The 21586-nt window shown below is 42.7% G+C and overlaps 1 pseudogene; it reads left to right on the top strand.

Annotated features, from left to right (window-relative positions):
- The first annotated feature begins 8080 nt into the window (after window positions 1-8080).
- LOC114273332 (vacuolar sorting protein 18-like) overlaps window positions 8081-21586 on the top strand; it is a 36977-nt pseudogene continuing 23471 nt past the window's right edge.

Below are 21586 nucleotides of genomic sequence, written 5' to 3'. Positions count from 1 at the left end.
TACGATTGGGGAAGATCAGCTATGAGCACCCCCGCTCGCCCGATCAAAGATCGGCCTCTACTAACCATGATATCTTGTTTTGAAAGCATTATGTGTTCTTATTCTGGTTATTAGCCTAGAATTATGCGCACAGCAAACAAGTATAGACCAAATCGCCTAAATTGGAACAAAACATTGCATGTTTGTTTTGAAAATGGTTTGCTACTCGCAAGTAGGCTAAAATGCAGGTTTTGCCACCCTCAAGTGGGCTTTAGAAAAGATGGTTTTGCCACTATCTAGTGGGCTTAAAACTCACAGTTTTAATGCATTATTCCAATTTAGGTAATTCAACCTCCACCCACAGGCATTCAAGCAGTTATATCACATAACCAAGTAGCCTCATGGTAAGAATGTTGTCATGGCAACACTCATACGCATGCAAGGATGCTAAAACATAAATGCTTACCGAGTACTCCAAGCCAAAACAGAAACTAGCTAGTAATCATATGCATGATCCTAGTTCATGTTTAAAAATGGCTAATGCATCACATACAGAATGCCACTAGAATAGGCTCGGCTAATCTATGGATGACATGTGAAATGCAGCAAGTAGCACATATTCAAGTTAGATTTGAAATACTTATGTAGTTAACATGATGCGCCGAGCCCCGTGCATGCAAGACTGATGAATGATCCACGCATGCATAGCATGAGGTATGCTAAGTTAAACGTGCCCTAATACTAACCATCAAAAGCAGGTAAGTAAAAGGGAGAAAGAAGTGGGGGTTGGAAGACATGCACACACGCACCCACACTTATTACAAATTCGCCCTCACTCGAAGGGACCAAAAGAATAATACACGTAATTAACCTACAAGCTAATTAAATATTACAGACAAATTAAACTAGTTAAGCAAATTAACTAATCTAAGAAAGTAGTAAAAGCAGCCTCAGAAAGAAGGTCCAATGCATGCGCGCTCGGTTCCGCTCAGAAGTACACTGCCATGCACAAGATGCCTCTGTTTTCCCTACTCTGCTCCTCTGATCATTGCACAAATCCCAAGGGGCACTCTGTGGACACTGTGGAGCACCATTGACCAAGTGGAATGGTCACCGGCCATGTCTGGATGGCCATCGACCATTGGTTGAGCTATCGGCCATCCATGAATGGTCGATCAGCACTCTATGTAGCCGACCAGCCAAAACTTCCTGCAGAAACTATTTTGATAGCAGCAGAGGGCAAAACATGGCATGGCAATGCATTTCAAGCAAATGTATGCACCAACACATCCCTTATCATGTTTATGACTCAAAGGGACATGATTCTCGATTCTCGGACCACTAATCGCGCATTTCAATGCGTGATGGCCCAAGAAACCAAGTTGTGCATTTTCAATGTGGAGTGAAATGCACATAAACAAACAATAAGGCTCAACCTCTATCACAATCAATTCAAGAGGTTAAGCATGCGTGCCAATGTGATGCAACCTAGGCATGTGAGCTAGCATGCAATCATGGAAATGCAAAGAAGCATACAAAGCATACAACAATCATGCAAGGCATGCAAGGCACGAAGCAATGCAACCAACAAGTATGTAAGACACAATGTGGGGGTTCAAGCATACAAGCAAGCATGTGACTTCATTCAATTATGCAACTTCAATCATGCAACAACATACAAGGTGAGCAAGCAACAACATGCAAAGGAGGGACTTACACTAATTGGACAGCTCTATACTAAGCCCAAAACAGTGGCCAATAGCTAAGGGAATAGGGCCAAATACACATACAAGCATGCATGCAAACATGGACCCTCACCTAGGCATATAGGAACAACTCTCAAGAACACTTAAGAAGATGCAAACATGGACAAATGGCATGCATATTAAGCTCTGAAATTGCATGGAAAAGAGGTGCCAAACCGACTAATCAACACAAGCAAAGCATGCAACAATTTTCTAAGACTCAAGGCAAGCCCAAGGGGCTTGAACCAGGGCTAAGTCAACCAAGCCTCACAAGGCCAAGGGGACTTAAAACTTGTCCAATGCAGACCTAAACAAAGCTAAGGATGCACCTAGATGGCATCTAAGTGATCTAAAAATGTAAGCGTACAAAGAGGCATATTCATGGAGCATAAGTCAACAACCTTTTTACACATTGAAGGAGCATCAAATGCAAGCATATAGGCATGTTATAAGCACTGAAATGACATGGTAAGTGGTTCCAAACTACTAAAATAATGCAAGTAATGCATGCTCATGGTTCATGCACTTAAGGCTCACAAGCCAAGAATGCAAAGAGGCTATACTAAGCATGCCATGGTCGACCAAAGAAACCAAAAACAGAACTAAAGCACACTAAAACAAGCACAAAATCTTCACAAAGCTTGGCCCAAAACATGCTAGAACAAGGGTCAAAAACCTAAAGCATGTTAAGGCTAAAACATGGCATTACAAGACATGTATGCAAAGCATGCAAGGTGTGTCGAAACCAACTTAACACAACGCTATATCATGGCAATATAAGCACAAAAATTAGTTAAGGCATGGTCAACATGAACCTAAACTTGATGCTCCCTCAATAGGCAAAAATGGCCCTTTTCAAGGACAACAAGGAGAGGGGGTGGCCCTCTCCTTCTAGGGACCTCAAGGTACCATCCTCACCACTGAAATCCCGCAAGATTTCAGTGGTGAGGAGGCCCAAACAAGGTGGTCCCGGAGCTCAACCAAAATAGCATAAAAAGGGGCCTAACAAGCCCTAAGAGGGGTCAAACCACCTCAAACACCAAAACACTCTTGAATAACTATTTAGAGAAAACAAAAACAAAACTTTTATATGTTATACACTAAGCTTAAAAATATATGCAAGGTAGGTAAACCAGCTATGCAAAAATGGGAAAAAGGGGGTAAGATTGTTACCCTTGTAGACCGTCTTCAAAGATGGAAGACCAGTAGCTTCCTCAAGCTTGAATCCACTCAAGAACTCTGAAAACAATCCCTTAGAACCTCAGTAGCCAAGGGAAGGTGTAATGGTAGGTGTTTGTGTGCAATACTATGAACAAACACACACTAAACACACACAAGAGAGAGAGATATAGAGATAGGATATATATAAACCCTAACCCTAAACCTCAGAGCTCTGGAGCCTTTTTTTCTAACCCTCAAGGAGGGAGAAGAGGCCCCCTCTTATAGAGATCCCTCTTGCAAAGCTTCTCAAGTAAGCTAGGTAAGAGGGAGATCCCTCCAAACACGTGTATGGAGGGGAGCAAAGTGTATGCCAACAAGCACAGCTGGCATAAAAAGATCTGCAAAAGCAGATGAACAGTGGTCGGCCAGCCAAAAATGAAATTTGACCAAAATAGATGGTCGACTGACCATCTATAGTGTGAGTCGGCCAAACATTTGGCCGATGGCAGCAAAACGCAGCCGGTGGCCTCAAGCCATGGCCGATGGAGTGTGGGGATGTCTCACAAGGCATTCCCTGCCTCTCAAAGGCAAAAAACAAGTGTTTGGTGCAAAACCAATCATCGAACAGTCGAGTCGAGAGATCCTGAGGCAAGGCGCGCTGCCGACACCTCCGGGAACTCAAGAAGAACACAAACAAGGATGATCACTGAGTGTTCAAGCGGTGACGTCCAAGTCTTGAGGACGGTCAAAAATGGGGTGTCTACATAATGACTTCAAAGAAGCTGAACCATTACTTTCAGGCGCACAAGATTGTGGTGCTAACAGAACACCCACTGAAGTCCTTGTTGCAACAAGGAGACTTAACTGGAAGAATAGCAAGATGGGCAGTGGCCTTGGGCTAGTATGGCTTGGAGTTCAAGCCGAGAACAGCAATTAAGGGCCAAGTTTTGGCCGACTTCGTGGCCGAGTTCACGCCAGAATCCATCGAACATCAGGCTCCGTTGAGCCAAGATGAACAATGTCCAAGCAAGCAAAGAGAAGCCCAGCCAAAGCAAAAAGAACAAAGGAAGGAAAAAATCAGACCTTGCAGCATTTACATTGGTGACTCCTTTCGATTGTTCGTTGATGGGCGCTCAAACCGGCAGGGAGCAGGGGCAGGAGTAGTGTTAATATCTCCAGATGGAGAGATATTGGAACAGTCCATTCGATTGGGGTTCAAGGCCTCGAACAATGAGGCAGAATATGAAGCATTGATTGCAGGACTGAAGCTACCAGTAATAGCAGAGGCAGATGAGGTAATAGTTTTTTGTGACTCACAACTTATAGTGAATCAAACAACAGGAGAGTTTGCAGCAAGAGATGAAAGAATGTCGGCATACGCAAAGGAAGTCATCAGGCTGGCAGCCTTGTTTCATAACTGCCGACTTCTTCAGGTTAGCCGAGATGATAACAGCCACACCGACGCGTTGGCCAATCTGGCAAGTTCAATGCAAACTAGAAAAACAAGGACAATAATTTTTGTTGGGCCCGAGCATAGAACAGCCGGTCACAGAGCAAGAAGTAATGTGTGTGGACATGGGGCCAAGCTGGATGAATGCAATTGTTGCATTCCTGAAGGAATGAAAGCTACCAGAAGATCATAAGGAGGCATACAAGGTCAGATTGAAGTCGGCAAGATTCAGTCGGACAGCGGATGGACATCTCTGCTGAAGGTCCATCACTGGAACCCTTTTAAGGTGCGTACACCCTTTGCAGGTTGAAGATTTTTTATATGAAATTCATGAAGGAATTTGTGGAAGCCACGCTGGGGGTAGATCACTAGCTCACAGGGCCATTACCCAGGGGTATTGGTGGCCCTACATGCAAAGAGATGCTAAAGCCTACGTGAAGAAGGGTGAACAATGCCAAAGGTTTGCACCTTTGATACATTAGCCAGTTGTTGACCTGGACCCTGTATCCAGTCCATGGCCATTTGCCCAATGGGGCATGGATCTCGTTAGGCAGTTTCCTCAAGCAACTGGGCAAAGGAAGTACTTCCTGGTAGCAACAGATTACTTTACGAAGTGGATAGAAGCAGAACCTCTGGCCAAAATCTGAGATGTGGATGTCAAGAACTTCATATGGAGAAACATCATCACCAGATTTGGCATTCCAAGAGCAATAGTTGTCGACAACGGAACGCAGTTTGACAGCAAACTCATCAAGAACTTCTGTACGAAATTCAAGATAAAGAATTACTTTTCAACACAAAGTTTTCCCCAAAGCAATGGGCAAGCAGAAGCATCCAACAAAGTAATTTTGGATGGGATAAAGAAGAGGCTGCAGGTAGCAAAAGGAAAATGGGTAGACGAGTTGCCCAATATACTCTAGGCATATCGGACTACGCCAAGAAGATCAACAGGGGAAACCCCCTTTGCCATGGCTTATGGCACAGAAGCAGTCATCCCATTGGAGGTCGGCATCCCAAGGATCAGAACCCAGGGAGTAGAGAATGGGATTAATGATATATTTCTAGGCCGAGATCTGGATCTCTTAGAAGAAAGACGGGAGAAAGCTGCAATTCAACTCGCAGTATACCAGCAGCAGCTTGCTAGAGCTTACAATAAGAAGGCCAATCCAAGGGATTTTCAAGTCGGTGACTTAGTCCTAAGAAAAGTTGTCGGCAACAAGAAGGATCCTACAGAGGGCAAGCTTGGCCCAAACTGGGAAGGACCCTACAGAATTACTTCGGTATTGGGCAATGGAGCATACTGGCTTCAAGATAATGAGGGCAAAGCATTGCCAAGACCCTGGAACACTTGTAATTTGGAATTTTTCTATCATTAGATGTTCCTTGTTATTTTTGGCCGACGTCATCAATAAAATCTTAGCAGAATTCTCCAAGACTTGTGACTTGATAAAAGATACATAATGTTGTTTCTGAATAATGAGAACCCAAGTGGAACTCAGGTTCACATTGGGGGCAGAGAGAAGACAAAAACGCTTAAAGACTTGATGAAATTTGTAGCAATTTACAAGTTGAACGTAAGACGAGGTTATTGTTTACCTTCACTTGTTGAAATTTATAGCAATTTACAAGTTGAACGTAAGCCGAGATTATTGTTTACCTTCACTTGTTGAAATTTGTAGCAATTTACAAGTTGAACGTAAGCCGAGATTATTGTTTACCTTCACTTGTTGAAATTTGTAGCAATTTACAAGTTGAAGTTAAGCCAAGATAATTGTTTACCTTCACTTATTGAAATTTGTAGCAATTTACAAGTTGAAGTTAAACTGGAGTAATGCTTAACATTTGTTGAAATTTGTAGCAATTTACAAGTAGAAGTTAAGCCGATATATATTGTTTAACACTTGTAGAAATTTGTAGCAATTTACAAGTAGATCATTGTTTAGCACTTGTTATAACTTAAGAAAAGTTTACAAAGTAAAGATTAAACCAGTATATGTTTATCCTTGTTGAAATTTATAAGCAACTTGCAGGATAGGAACTTGCTGAGGTAAATCATTAGTTGGTACAAACGAGGTGTGTCACCCCGAGAAGGTTGCACAAAGAAGGAAGATTATATATATGCAGAATATTCTAAGTATAGAATCATGCAAAGACAATAAAGGGAAGACAAAGGTACAAACATTCAAAGAAGGAAAGTTGTATTAAAGCATTCAGTTGAAACGAGAGCACATCGGCCAAAGTGAAGAAGCTTGCATTGTTTCTAAAAACAAAGATGTACAGAGTGCAAAAGAAATAAAAGGAAAACCATCAAAGGTAAGACTCCTCAACAGTAGCAGTTAGTTGAGTCTGAAGTTCAGATGATTGTTGGGTAGATGCCTCAGCAGCCTTTTCCGCCTCGATCTCGGCGTCAATTTGAGCAAGGGTTTCATCAATGCTTTTGTCGGCTACAGGAACGTCGGAGAATGCCTGCTCAGGGGTAGTTTCCTTGACAACCTCATCACCCTCTTCATCTTGAGTCAAGTCCAGGACTTGCTCAGTTGAAGGAAGGGACTTGGACGCAGTAGCCCCCTTTGCTTTTCTCACCAAGGCATCATCCTCTTCATCATCTTCAGATTCTGAATCTTCTTCGGATTGAGCTGATGGAGGAGGTGGAGGGAATGGAAAAGGAATGGCATCGGCATTCCTCAGAGGCGAATCATCAGGCATATTAAGTTTTTTTAGAAGAGACAGCCAACCAAGGGTGAAACCTCTGTTGCATGCCTGCTTCACTTGTATTTCATAGGCATCCGTGACATCGACCATGCCTTGATCGTACGCCTTCGCATCGACTGCTTTGATTTTGGCTTCTTCGGTGGCCAGGGCCTCCTGAAGCTCCTTCTCGGCCTGGGCCGTTTTCTCATCGGCTTCCTTCTTTTGAGATTCTGCAACCTTTCTGATGGCCTCGACAGATTCAGCCTTTTCTTCGGCATTCTGTTGGGCTTTGATAGCTGCCTCGGCCTGGTCCTCCAATTTCTTCATTTTTGATTGAAGGCTTTTGTTGGCTTTTTGAAGGGCAGAGAACTCCCTCTTCTTGCCAACCAACTTCTCTCGATTTTCAAAGGCTTGAATGGAGAGAGAATGGGCATGTTGAACTGCTTGGAAGAGCACAAGCCAAAAGTTATTGCAAAATATTACAAAGTATAGAAAAGAGAAAGAAAGACAAGTTACCAAGTGAAGACACTTATTTGAACAGAACGTTGAAGCATCAAGGCGTAGTTCTCATACTCGTTCATCTTGGCGTTGCGATCAAGATCGTTAGGAAGGAGCAGAGCAGTACTGAGGGCTACGCCGATGTTTATATCATCGGCATTATCGTCAGTCATGACAGGCCTATCTTCCAGGGTGATTTCTGGTGTCTAGGGGACAACATGTTTTTTAGACCCCGAGGTCGTCGCAGACGATGACCTCGGCTTCTTTGACTTTGGGGATTCTGATGGCTGGGCTTCAGAGCGCCTCTTCCCAGCAGAGGGTTGAGAATTGTCACTCTCAGCCAACTTGGAGATAGGTAAAGTATCCTCAGATTCAACCTGAGTTACTTTAGCCTTTGGCTGAGCCTTTTTTACTCTTTTCGGCTTCGGTGGGAGCATGGTTTGTGTTGGCTGAGTGTCAACGTTGGAAGGGAGGTTGGCCAGCAGATCCCTAGCAACTGGTTTTGAGTGAGACATCTCGGCTCTAAGCACAAGTCGGCGACGACGCTTTCGTTGGGATGGCGGGATCAGGTATAGAGCCGAAGTTGATGGCTGATCAGCTGGATCAGATGTTGATCCTTGATCTGTTCGTGATGTGGATGTAGTCAATGGAGTTGTGGCAGAGGGTGGAGAAAGGCTTTTCTTCTTCCTTTTAGGAACGTCGGGTAAAGTTGACTTGTATGTTGGAATAAAGTTGAGAAGCAGAGGTGCTTTCCTCTTATGGACAGGCAAGTCCAAATGCTTCTTCAAATCTTTGCTGGGACAGAAAGACTCACAAAAGCCCTTTGGTGGCTTACGAACATTTGCAAGAAGAACAAGACGTCAGAAACAAATAAAGTATTTGGGACTTTGAAAGAAGACAGGTAAATCAGAATGCTGGGCTCTTACCCTTGCCCTCTAAAACTGATCGAGGAAGAGGGAAGAGATGATGGTCCTCATCTGGAGCAAACTCCCAATTTCCCGAGGTAATAAAGTAGTCGTCTCCAGCCCCCTTGTTGGAGTCTGGGAGGTCGGCTACGATTTTATACTCTGTGGACCTCGGCTTAAGATAATAGACATAGCCTTTTTCTTTCAAATTGTGGGCACACATGGTATAGCAATACTGAATATCGGCTAAAGTGATCCTAGCATTTTCCTATTCAGCTAAGGCTATGATACCATAGATCACTCGATAGGAATTTATGGTCAGTTGCATGGGGTTCAACTTGTGATAATGGAGAATCTCGAAAAAAGGATGTTGAGTGGAAACCGAAGTCCACACTCAGTGAAAGCTACAATGGGAAAAGGCATCGAATCATCTATGGGCATGATAGAGTCATCATCCCCAGCCAGCCTCAGATGGACATCGGCAGGAATGGAGAACTCATGCCTAAAGTACTCAAGTTTGGTCGGGGTATCTACCATATGTCTCCACATACCCATGATGTCGGCCTGAATGGTCGGGGTTGGATTTCAGAAAGAAGATTTTTTGGGAGGGTTAATGAGACCTCGGCAAAAACCTAGGTAAGTACTGGTTTCAGTTTTTCCTAAATTATGGGTTCTACACAGCAAATCCCAAAACTAGATCTATGGAAGCAAGGGTTGAAAGCACGGATTTGGAAAATAGAAAAGCAAGAACGAAGTTTTTCTAATCAAGAACAGAGATGGGGCTATCAAAAGCATAGAGAATACAAGGAGTATAAGGTCAAGAACAGTGACAAGAGTGCAAGAAAGTGGTGAACAGTGTATGGGCGAAGATCAAAAACATTTGAATACTTTCAGATATGTGATTCGCAAGATTTGAAACAATAATGGCAACAAGTAATGAAGAATATCAACAGAATTGAAAACGAAAGGAACAGTAGCTTACCAGAAGAAGTAAGGCCGGAATGAGGTTCGCCGAAGTCAGACGATGGTTGCAGAAGTAACAGAATAGCAAAAGCTTCACCAGAAAGACGAATGAAGACGATTGCAAAGCTTGGAGCTTAAGCAATCGCAGATTCGAGAGAAAGGGTTTAGAGAGAGAGAGAGAAAGCAAGTGAATCGAATGCAAAAGTGAAGAAAAGAAGAAAGAAGGAAAAGTTTTGTCAAAAACTTGAAACGGCAGCAAAACAGAGCATTTAATGCGCCTGGAACAGCGCATACGTCAAACGGCGCACACAGGCGCACGACGGATATTTGGCGCGTCATTAGCACGGTGCAATGGGGTTAAAACGCGTAAATGAAACGGTTGAAAAGTAATGCGTGACAGCTCATGTGCGTAAAGGAGTTCATTAGAATTCTTGTTCTTGAAAGAAGACATGTCGGCCTGAAATGAATGATCTCGGCTGAGGAGTTCCAGAGCCAATGTACAAAAAGAAAGTATCGATATAGGTTCCACCACCTCAGAATGACGAGGTAATAGAACATAGGGGGCAGTTGTCAGGATATATTTTCTGAGATACCAACACGTGGGAAGGTGACGCCGATGTGTCAGCCGAGGTGCCACGTGTCCTGGTCGTTTTGCCGAGGTGATCTCGGAGATGCCGAGGTTATCTCTGAAGATATCGAAATCTGAGATAAGCGGATAAGGGACAAGAGTCCATGGATGAAGAAAGACTTCATGATGGATAAGGATAACACTCTTAGGGAGTCTATCCTTATCTCTTGGGGAGTCCAAAGTAAGTACTAAATTGGAGTCCATAGAAGTCAGGCTTCTAGTGGGATTGGGATTGAGTTTACTATAAACGAGAGCACCCCCGTGGGTCTAAGGGATGCAATTTTATGCTTTGAGAAGTGAGTTTAGCACTTGATTATCTTTGAGAGATATACTGACTTGATCGTCGGAGTGCCCCCGGGTGGAAGAACCACCGCCAGAGCCTTCTCTTTCTGTGCAGGACAGCAAGGTGCCATCTATTCTACCAGTGTTCTACAACTGAATTACTAAGCGGGCGATGTGGTCAGAAAATCACTCACGCACCATGTTTGGTTGACGAAGAAAATAATGAATGTAACGCCCCCAAAATACAAAATATATACAACCTAAAACATACATTAATAATCGCATGCATCAGAGTAAGTAGTCCTTTCATTACATAAAGCTAAGTATACAAAAGAGTTTAATATAAATAAATGCCCTATTGACTTACACCTTTCCAAGCCTTAACTTGGTTACAACAAAAATGAGCTTCACTCATTACATATTTAGCCCTAGGCTATACAAAAAAAAAAAAAAAAAAAAAAACAAAACATGAAGCTCTTGCTTCCAAAAGATCCCTCCCATGCTATTGCCTTGAAGGAGGTATGCCATCATTACCTGAAAATATTATTCCTAAATAAGGTGAGCCACAACCCAGTAGAAATCATCTAATACAATATATGAAACTTAGCAAAGGTATAAGTACAAGTACACAAACAACGCAATGTGGTAAAGTGTTTCACAACTTTATATACTTGTGAGATTTCAATTTTAAGTATTAATCCATTCTCTTTCAATTCATATTCCGTTCACTTATCTATCTCCATTCATGAGTCAATTTCATTATGTCTCAACAACCGAATTGAGGCTACAACTCAATAATTTTCAAATCATACAACACATATGCATAAACACGTCAAACTTCTATTTCACAGAAATTTCGTCCATGGAAAGCCGTCAAATGGGACCCATGTAAACATAGGCTATACAAGCACTACAATTGTATTTTACGGATATTTTGTCCGTGGGCTAGGCACCCATGTATAATTTCGAGACTTTCACCCAGGACACTCCGACCAACTTAATTATAATGGAGTCCATCCCCTTTCTCCTTCCAAACAAATATTCATACATAAGCAATGTATTTAGACCGATAATCAAGCATTAAACACATCCGCTTTCCACTTCCAAACAAACATACATATATAATGTACACAAACACGGTCATATTCAATGACAACCATCAAAAGATTAGTTTCAATTCACCTAATCTACATGCAATTTCTACAACAATCAAAGCTATTCTCTACCGATAGCCCAATACAGTTATCTCTAAACAGATATTAAATCTTCAAATAGATAGGTTATTCGAAACTTCTAAATGACTGAGTTAATGCATAACCAATCCCACCATTCATATCAATACCCTCTCAATTTCACATTTTCAATAACAATTCCAATTATTTGTACAAAATAATAGTTGATCCAATTAGGGGAACTTCCCAATTTTTGCCAAATATTAGGCAAGTGCCAAAATCATCAAAGTAGACATGACACAACATCATTTTCAAACCCCACATGCATTTATTTCACCTACACCCAAAACCTCCCCTTTTCATTTTATGCCCAAACCCTAGGTTGTTTAAAACATCCCCAAATCACACCATTGTTACACAAATGACAAATAACAAATAACTAAGCTAAATATTATATGAAGGTGTAAAAAGGTCCCTACCTCAAATGAGAAGACGCCAAGCAAGAGTGAAACCCAAGACGCCAAAACCCACTTCTATTCGGTTCAAAATGAAGATCTTGATGAGCATTACCTTTTTCTCAAAGGCACTAGGGTAGAAATCCCAATGGATCTAGATGAAATTTAAGAGAGAATGTGAATTGTAGAGAGAGAAGCTCAAGAACAAGCTTTTTGGAATGTTATAGAGAGAGAGAAGAAAGAAAAAGTGATTTAAAATGTCTTCTTCTCGAACTGAAATACACGCAGTCCGCTCGAGCGTCAGACACAAGGTTTTTCTCGAGCATGAAAAGTGGCGCTCGAGCGTGGAATGCACAATTCTAGAAGTTTTGCAGACGAAGGTCCCTGCTCGAGTGTGAGATTGGAAGCTCGAGCGTCCAATGCACTTTCCCAGTATTCAGAACTACAGAAATATACTGAAGGTTGATGAATCCCGCTCGAGTGCGAGAATGGCCGCTTGAGCGAATGAGCAAAATTTGTGAAGCTCGCTCGAGCGCAAGAATGCCTGCTTGAGTAGAGGAGCCAAAATCTGGGCAACAAAGGCTTGGAAAAACAAGTAACCATCCTGCCTCAAACACATAACTACAACTCGATAACCAAAATAAAGGGGAAGACAAGGGAAATAGATAAGAATAACTATTTAAAACCATACCGACCCGTGTCCAAAATGCAATAGGTAACGGGTCAAAACCAGAATCGCTATAATGAAAAATGCATTGCAAATGAAATTCTCATTCATTATTGTAAGGGAATGATATGCAGCAAAGGGGCATTGAGTTATCACATGCATGGCTGCTAGTAATGATGTTATTGTATTAGGAACTAGTAAAGGGTGGATCATTAGACATGGTTTTGGAGTTGGAGATTCTTATGGTATGCTCTTATACTCATTTACTTTACTGGATTTTTCCTTATTAATTATCTTTTGTGATTCAACTGTAAAAATCATTAGAGATGGGACCTGTTAAAAATAAGATGTGATATCATATGATTGTATATAACTTCTACCTTATGCACACTATTGTCATATTATAAATTACAGATTCGATTTGCCAATGTAACTCTTAGGTTAATAATCAACCATGGCATGCTATGCTGGAAATTGGAGTATCATGTCTACTCCCAAGTTAAGCTAGTACTATTTACTTAACCAAAATTTTCATATATGGAAATCGGACGCTACCATACTAATGCATTCAGTGTGGTTCAATTTTAGGGATAATATTTGTAAATGGAACTCTTTGCACCATTGTTTCATTCCTGTTAACAGGGTAAAACTAGTGATGATTTTTGAGGTGGGAAGTTATGCCCTATATTTCTTTGATATATCTTATCCTATAATACATACCATTTGTTAATTCCTCTTGATTTTATTGTCATGACATGTTGGGATTGCCATAATCACATGCAACATTGCAATTTATGTGGTCACTTTGTGCAACTGTTGGGATCTAGACCTTGGGCTGCAACCAACACTTAACTTATATTTTCTTGATCATTTCACTCATAGATATTGATCTCTCAACGAGTTGAGCTGGGGAGAAATCTATCCACAGAGTTTTTGTTGATCTTGGGGTGAGCCACTGTACTGCTACCATTGTTGGTGGTGGAGGTGCAGAAACATTTTATACACATGCTAAGTGGATTAGGCCACGTGTTTAAAGCCAACTGAAGGGTCTTGTCGTGAATGCTGTTGCCTAGAATAGACAACAGATAACAGAATGTTTGTGTTTGGTTTCTCAACCATCCCTCTCTTTTATACACCAGCAAATATTTTAGAGGGATTTTTTCATATTAATTTATTTGTTCTGTTGTATCTGATGTCTTTGCAGCTTTTACAAGAGAAGTCATTCATGGTACAGATAATGGATAACTCCATGAAATTGCTGTGGATGAGAAGGATAAGAAGGAGAAGCACACAAATTCTCTATTTGAACTTAAAGAACTTCCAGAAGCATTCATGGGTTTGCAAGTCCTTCCCTAAATTTCAACTTTTCTGGTCCTTTTCTGTTGGGGATACATACCAATCTGCCACTTGGGGCTTTCCTCTGTATTAGGGGAGGCTTGCTTACTTTTAGCAATATTATAAATTGCTTAAAGATTTAGCATGTACATGGTTGGTACTAAAATCCATACAGTTTATATATGGTGTTTCTCTATCAGATATACGGATTTCTTTGAGTATTTTAATGCTCTTACAAAATGTTAATTTTCTGATTGATGGGATTGGTCATTTGAAAAAACAAGCATGCATGTGGATGATCACTGGATTAGTGAAGTGGCTGTTGAGAAACTAACCTTCACTAACTATTTTACCCTCTCTGGCTTAGCTAGAGTTTTACTTGGGTTTTGCCTGTAATGTTTTTTTCTTACCTTTGTCTTTATTTTATTTTATTTTTTTGTATTTTTGTGCAGATGGAGACAGCTAGCATAAGCAATGGAACTAAATATTACGTGATGGCCGTTACTCCTACGCTGCTTTATTCTTTCAGTGGCATTGGATCGCTACATATGAATTTAATTAAGTCCGTGTATTCCCGTAGGAGCCTGTCAAATCTGCAATACTTTAAATTTCTTCTAGGGCGTTTTGTATCTGCAATTAAAGTTAGTTCATAAAGTCTCTCATGGCCCAATTATTATTAATTTATTACAACCTTCTTTACCATAGAACTTGGCCTTTGTGTGGACTTCTAGTGGTTTAGTTAGTGCTGAAGGTCATGATGTTGAATTTAGGAGCTCTGTATAATTGGTTCATAGTTTTTTCTGTTCTTAAACCCAGCAGGTGGTGCACCCGGTAGCCCATATAAGTAACTCATGAGTGTCTTCTTTGAATAATGCATGTTAACAAGAAATTGACCTTATCAATTCCTTTTTTCTTGACCTAGTGTAGACACCTCATTTTTGACCATCCTCAAGACTTGGACGTCACCGTTTGAACACTCGGTGATCATCCATGTTTGTGTTCGTTTGGAGTTCCCGGAGGTCTCGGCTACGCGCCTTGTCTCAGAATCTCCGAACTCGACCGTTTAGTGTCTGGTTTTGCACCAAACACTTGTGTTTTGCCTTGGAAGGGCAGGGTAGGGCTTGTGGACCATCCCCACCCATCACCGGCAGTGGCTAGAGGCCACCGGCTAGTTTTTGCTGCCACCGGCAATGTATATTGCCGGCCGGCACTATTTGTTGCCGGTCAGCACTATTTAGTGCCGACCGACACTCTTTTTGGCCAAGATGGCATTTTTGGCCGGCCGATTACTGTGCATCTGCTTTTGCAGATATTTTAAGACAGCTGTCTTGCTTTTGCTCCCCTCCATACACGTGTATGGAGGGATCTCCCTCTTATGAAGCTTGTCTTGTAAGCTTTACAAGACAAGAAGTGCCATATAGAGAGAGGGGGTGTCTCTTGGCTCGAGGTTAGACATTTAAGATATTTTGAGAGCTTAGACAGCCATTGTTAGGGTTTGAGTTCTAGGGTTAGGGTTAGATACACATTCTATCTCTCTTTCCCTCTCTTTTGTGCTCTTGTGTGTGTTTTAGTCCATACTATTGCACACAAGCACCTAGTGTTCCACCTTCCTCTTGGAACTGAGGTTCTAAGGGACTGATTTTGAGGTTTTAGTGTTGGATTCAAGCTAAGGAAGACCATTGGAGCATCATTGTTGAAGAAGGCTTCAAGGGTAAGAATCTCACCCCTTTTTACCCCATTTTTGCATTGTATTTCTACCTATCTTAAATTCATTTTTGAGCTTAGTGTATAATACAAAAAAGTTCTGTTTTAGACCCTCTTGGTTGTTTGTTAAGTGTGTTTTGTGGTTTGGGTAAGTTTGAATACCCTTAGGCCTTGAAAGGCCTCATTTTGTGCCCTTTTGTGTGAACTCCGGGATTTTGGTGTTGGGGTCTCTTCACCACTGAAATCTTGAGGGATTTCAGTGGTGAAGGTGATGCCTTGAAGTCCCAAGAAGGAGAGGGCCACCCCCTCTCCTTGTTGTCCTTGAAAAGGGCATGCTTTGGCCTCTTGAGAGAGCATTATGTTTGAGGGTGTATTGGCCATGACTTGGCTGCTTTTTATGCTTAATATGTCATGTTATGCCTCTATTTTTACTTGGTTTTGGTACCCCATGCATGCTTAGCATAGTTGCCATGTAATGCCTTGTTATGCCTTAACATGCCTTAGGTTGTGTGCCTTTGTTTCTAGCATGTTTTAGGCTTACATTTGTGAAGATTTAGTGCTTATCTTGACATATTTTAGGTCTGTCCATAAGTGTTTGGGTTGATTTTGGCATGCTTGGTATAGCTCATTTGTATTTGGGCTTGTTGGCCTTGAGCATATGAATGTATAGCGTGACATCTTTGCATTGATTTGGTGATTTGGGATCATCCACCATGTCATTTCAGTCCTATTTGCATGCCTATATGTTTACCTTGGATGCATCTTTAATGCCTCATAAGCTTGTGTAGCAATGCTCCATGTTTTGGTGTTTATGCATGCCTTTGTTTTTGAGTCATTTGGGATGCCATCTAAGTGGTCCTTAGGCCTTGTATTAATGTCCCAAAACTCTGTTTTTGGTCAATAAGTTCATGCCATGTTTGGTTTTGCTAAGTGTAGTTCAATGCTCTATTGGTTTGCTTTGAGCATTTGGGCCATTTGTTGCATGCTTGGCTTGATTTATTGCTTGGTTCGACACCATGTTTTAGCATGGTTTCAATGCTTATGTTGCATGCTAATTAGTCCATGATTCCCCCTTTCAAATGTGTTTGAGGTTTGTTCAATTTGTGCCTAAGTGTTGGCCTTTCAACATATGTATGTGTGCATGTGTATTTGGTCCCTCTTTGTGGTACTTTGGCACTTGTTTTAGGCCTTATTGGGGCTGCCTCAACCATGCCTAAGCCCACCATTTCATTGGCTAGCATTGCCTCATGTTTGCTTGCATGCTTGCATAAGTGTATCGCCATGCCATGTTGCATCCTTAGCTTGCATGCTTAGGTTGCATTGCATCTTGCATGCATGCCTTGTTCCTTGACTTAGTGATAGGAATTGGGCCTTGTTTGATTTGATTTCGTTTGCATGCATTTGAAATCAAAGTTTCATACTTGGTTCCTTGGGCCATCATGCATGGAAATGCGTGATTGGTGGTCCGAGAATCGAGGCACATGCCCCTTTGAGTCATTATCATGATAAGGGACATGGTTGGTGCATATATGCCTTGAATTGTGCTGCCATGCTTTGCCTTGCCCTCTGTTGCTGTCATTTGCAGATTCTGCAGGAACACTCTGCCGACCGGCTGTGTAACGTGTCGACCAGCAACAATTCCTCTGCCGACAGCTTCATTTTGTGCCGATGGCCACACACCACTGCCGGTGGTAATTCCACTTAGCCGGTGGCACTCCCCAGAGTCCAGGAATGCGGTCCTGAGGTTTTGACAGCCTCCAGAGGAGTGAAGGAAGGAAAACAGAGGCAGCCTATGCATGGCGGCGCATTTCCCGAGGCGATTTTCCTGTTTTTCTTAGTTTTAGTTATTTTGCTTAGCTGATTAGGCAATTTGTAATTATTAATTAGCTTGCGTAGTTAATTAATTTGTAATATTTATTTGGTCCCTCCGAGTGAGGGCAAATCTGTAATAAGTGTGCGTGGGTGGTGTGTATGTCTCCCAACCTCATGTCTTTCTTCCCTTTTATTTACCTACTTATGATGGTAGATTAGGGCACGTTTAATTTAGCATACCTTATGCTATGCATGCGTGCATCCATGCATTTGTACTGCATGCATTAGGCTCGGTACGTCACGCTAACTGCATTTGTACTTCAATTCAAGAAAATTGAATATGTGATAGTTGATCGCATTTCATATGCCATGCTTAGATTAGCCGAGCCTATCTAATTGTATCCTGTATGTGTTGCATTAGGCAATTTAATATAAATTAGGACACGCATGTTTTGCTAACTAGTTTACTGTTTTGGCACGGAGTACGATGTAAGTATTTATGCTTTAGCATCTCGCATGTGTGTGAATGTTAACATGACAGTATGCTTGCCATGCGGCTAAATGCTTATGTGTTAAACTGTTTGAATGCCTGTGGGTGAAGGTTGGATTGTTTGATTTGGAAAAACTCATTGAAAGCCGTGTTTTAGCCTACTTGCGAGTAGCAAATTTCAAAGCATTTTCAAAACAAACGGATATGCAATGTTTCTTTCCAAATTAGGCAATCTAGTCTATATTTGTTTGCTGCGCGCATAACATAGTAATTCTAGGCTAATAAATGGAATAAGAACACATAACGTTTTCAAAATCGGATATCATGGTTAGTAGAGGCCGGTCTTCGGACCGAGCGAAAGGGGGTGCTCATAGCTGACCTTCCCCGATCGTACCCAAGCTCCCGAGCCGAGACAACTCCAGTGATGACGGACATGTGGCCTTCGGCATCGAGTCAGGGTTTCCTAAATTTCCCCATTTTAAAAATATTTAGGAGGCGACTCTGTATCTGGCAAAGCAGTCCATGTTTGGCACTACGTTTTCAAAAATCTGTTTCTCTAAACGATTTGCCAGATTTGGACTCTTTGGTTCAGATTAAGAACCGCGACAACAAAAATCGCGAGTCCAAACTGTAGCAGCGAAGGTCCCCCCGCGAGCTTCCTACAGTTTCTGGCGACTCTGCTGGGGACTTTTAGAGAGCTTGACTCGAACTCGTGATATCCTGTTTTGATTTCACTTATGTGTTTCTTTGCATTGCATGTGCATTGGTGCGCCTAGGAACACAGTGTTTGCCATCTGCCATTCCTGAACGGTTTGCCGGAGGCTTGTCTTGTCAAGGCATGACCATAAGGCTGACCGGCTATGGGCTCTGACAGTATGGGAACACAAACCCTGGTTTTACCAGGGCACCCTCTTTGACCATTCGACCTAGTACATGTTCGGATCCATAGTGACCATTCCAAGAATAGGACAGGTTGCTTACCCGATGTTAGGTTGTTTGAAAACCGCTGTGTGCGTAGTGAAACCCTAGCTCCTGACGAAATAGGACAGGGAAACCCTACCCCAACATAGGGGTGTTTTGGCTCTCACTTACTTGCTATGTGCTTTTAGAGTGTATCTCTACAGGAACGCATATACCAGTTTGCGAGTTTGAGTATCGGGCCCGAGGGCACCAGAATCAGTATTGTTAAGGATCAGTTATCCAGAATCAGTTATCCGCGGGTATCAGATTCAGTATTTTGGGAACAGAAATCTGGGGAACAGTAATCAGTAGTAGAGTACAGTCATTTGGCTACGCCCGTGTTTGATCAGTTTGGACTGAAATGCTGCCTGTTTTTCCTTTCAGCTCAGAGAGTCAGAGAATTGATACAGAATAGCCAGTGTTCCCCCTTGCTGAGGCAGGATTTATGGCGACACAAAATTCAGAAGAAATTGTGGTTATGACGGTAGCATTGGAACAGGGGGCCGCTCCGCAGAGTGAGGCCAGCATCAATATGTCACACCCACCCAGGTCGCCCGTTGTGCACCCGGTCTGGGCTCCCCAGTTATACCAGGCTCGTGAGCCCACCACCTTTGAATTGATGGGAATGATAGGTGACCTCCAGAGGTCCGTGGCCGATCTGGCCTATGGAATGTCGGCTTCACCGCCAGCGGCGCCATATGCCGGGAATTTCATACCACAGGAGCCCCCGCTACTGGGGCGGATTGTGATAGAGCTCAGCCAGCCAGAGGTGGCTTCCAGCTACAGCCGCGACATGCTAGCACCGACCCAGACCCTTGATCAGGCTGAGGTCAGAGGAAAAGACAAGGCAAAGGTAGATGCCGATCCTATTGAACAACTGCTGTGGGCAGTCGAGGCTCTGAAAGTCAGAGGGATGAACAAGCAACAAACATCTGCGATCGTGATCAAAGCTGTGGATGATGCTTTCCCCGCTCCGATCAAAGGCAGTTCAAGCCAGGTAGAAAATCGGGATGGGCCCCATCATGCCCAGACAATTCCTGTCGTTCCCAATCCTGCACCGGGAAAGGGTCAAAAAGCCAAGGCAGTGCCAGCCGACCCTTTCGCTAGCGCCTCTGGCAAGAATCCTCAAACTTCAAAGTACCTGCCCCGAGGGCGCAGGATCTTTCACGACCTCTACATGCCTTTGTCTAGGGCATTGCCAATATTGGCGAAGAATGGGCATCTTAAACCTTTGGAGCCTCAGCCACTCCCGAAGAATCTCCCCGCCACGCATGATGCTACCTTGTACTGCGCGTACCACCAACAGTCCGGTCACAGTACCGATGGATGTTCCCGCCTTCGTCATGAAGTGCAGGATTTGATCGATAACAAGGTTATCCTCCCACCCACCTCAGCCAAGTCCGTTACCACCCAGTTGTTGGATTTCGAGGGCTCAGATACTGCGAGTATGTAAAGTGAACCGCCTGCGGGCGACATTTGGTGTATTTGGATGTAGCGTCCGGCGCGCATTTTTGAGCATCGGTGAAACCGAGTTTTGTAAATCCTGGCTTGGATATCGAGTCAGTCTTTTGTTTTGAGCCTGTCTCTTTGTCTTGAGTCAGTCTTTTGCTTAAGGGTCTGTCTTGTTGTATCGAGTCAGTCCCCTTTGTATATAATACTAGGTGATTATGGGGTTGTTGTCCCGAACGCCGTTTTGTTATTATCTGTTTTTGTTTTGAGTCTGTTTCTGCCGAGGGGCCAGTTGCACCAACAAATCCGAATGAAATAGCTGTTGCTATCTCAACTTCATGCTTGCTTTCAGCATAAGGGCCAGAGAATTTGATTGGGCTGACAGTACATCTCGCCTGCTCTCCTGTGCGCCAAACTCATTGCATTAACCTAAGTTTTTCAAAAAACAAACCTTTTGAACACTGCGGCGATGAAAACGAAGAGGAAGGAATTCCTCGGGTTTTGCAAAATTTTGATCATTTTGAGAGAAAGAGAGGCGTGCTAAGCCTTCTAATGAGTGAAACCATGCTTGTCGGCATAAGTACTGAGAAGGATCCTGGCCTGATCCAGATTGGTTCCACACTATCTTCGGCGCGAGCGATTTGTCGCTTTCTTAAAAACTTTCAAAAACAAATGTTTTGCGCGGCCCTGTGAAGACTTGTGTGGAATCCCTCTTGAGGTCGCGCAGCCTAGGATCGCTCTCAGCCTCAAGATTCAGCCCATTTGTTTTCCGACTTTGAACCCGTTCAGAACGTTCAGAAAGTTCAACGGACAAACGCCATGAAAGGCCCGTGTGGCCAGTTTTGAAGTAGCCTTCGATCAAGAAGCATCAAAGCCGAATTAGAAGGAGTAGATCTCGCCGGAAGAAGCTCGTGGAGTAACCAGGATGGATTCTCCTATAAATCATTGCAACAGCCGTTCTCCTAGACACGGAGGGGCTTCCAGTTCAGGAACCATTTGGCATGGACTTGCTACACTTTTACCCTTTGAGAGGCTCGCTGGGCCAAAAACCCGGAAGGGCGACCCAGGCAAAAGTTAGAGCAAGAGAAAAATACAGAAAAGCAAAAAATAAAAATAAAATAAAATAAAAGAAAAAGACAAAAAATGCAAAAAGAAAAGAAAAGAAAAAATAAAAAAAAAAAGAAGAGAAAAAAAGAAATGCACAAAAGAAAATGAAAAGAAGCTCGCAAGGTCGAAAACC

This window comes from Camellia sinensis, chromosome 12 (assembly GCF_055761805.1).
Source record: "Camellia sinensis isolate YWXY chromosome 12, ASM5576180v1, whole genome shotgun sequence".
NCBI lineage: Eukaryota > Viridiplantae > Streptophyta > Magnoliopsida > Ericales > Theaceae > Camellia > Camellia sinensis.
This window is presented reverse-complemented; position numbering and strand designations above follow the sequence as displayed.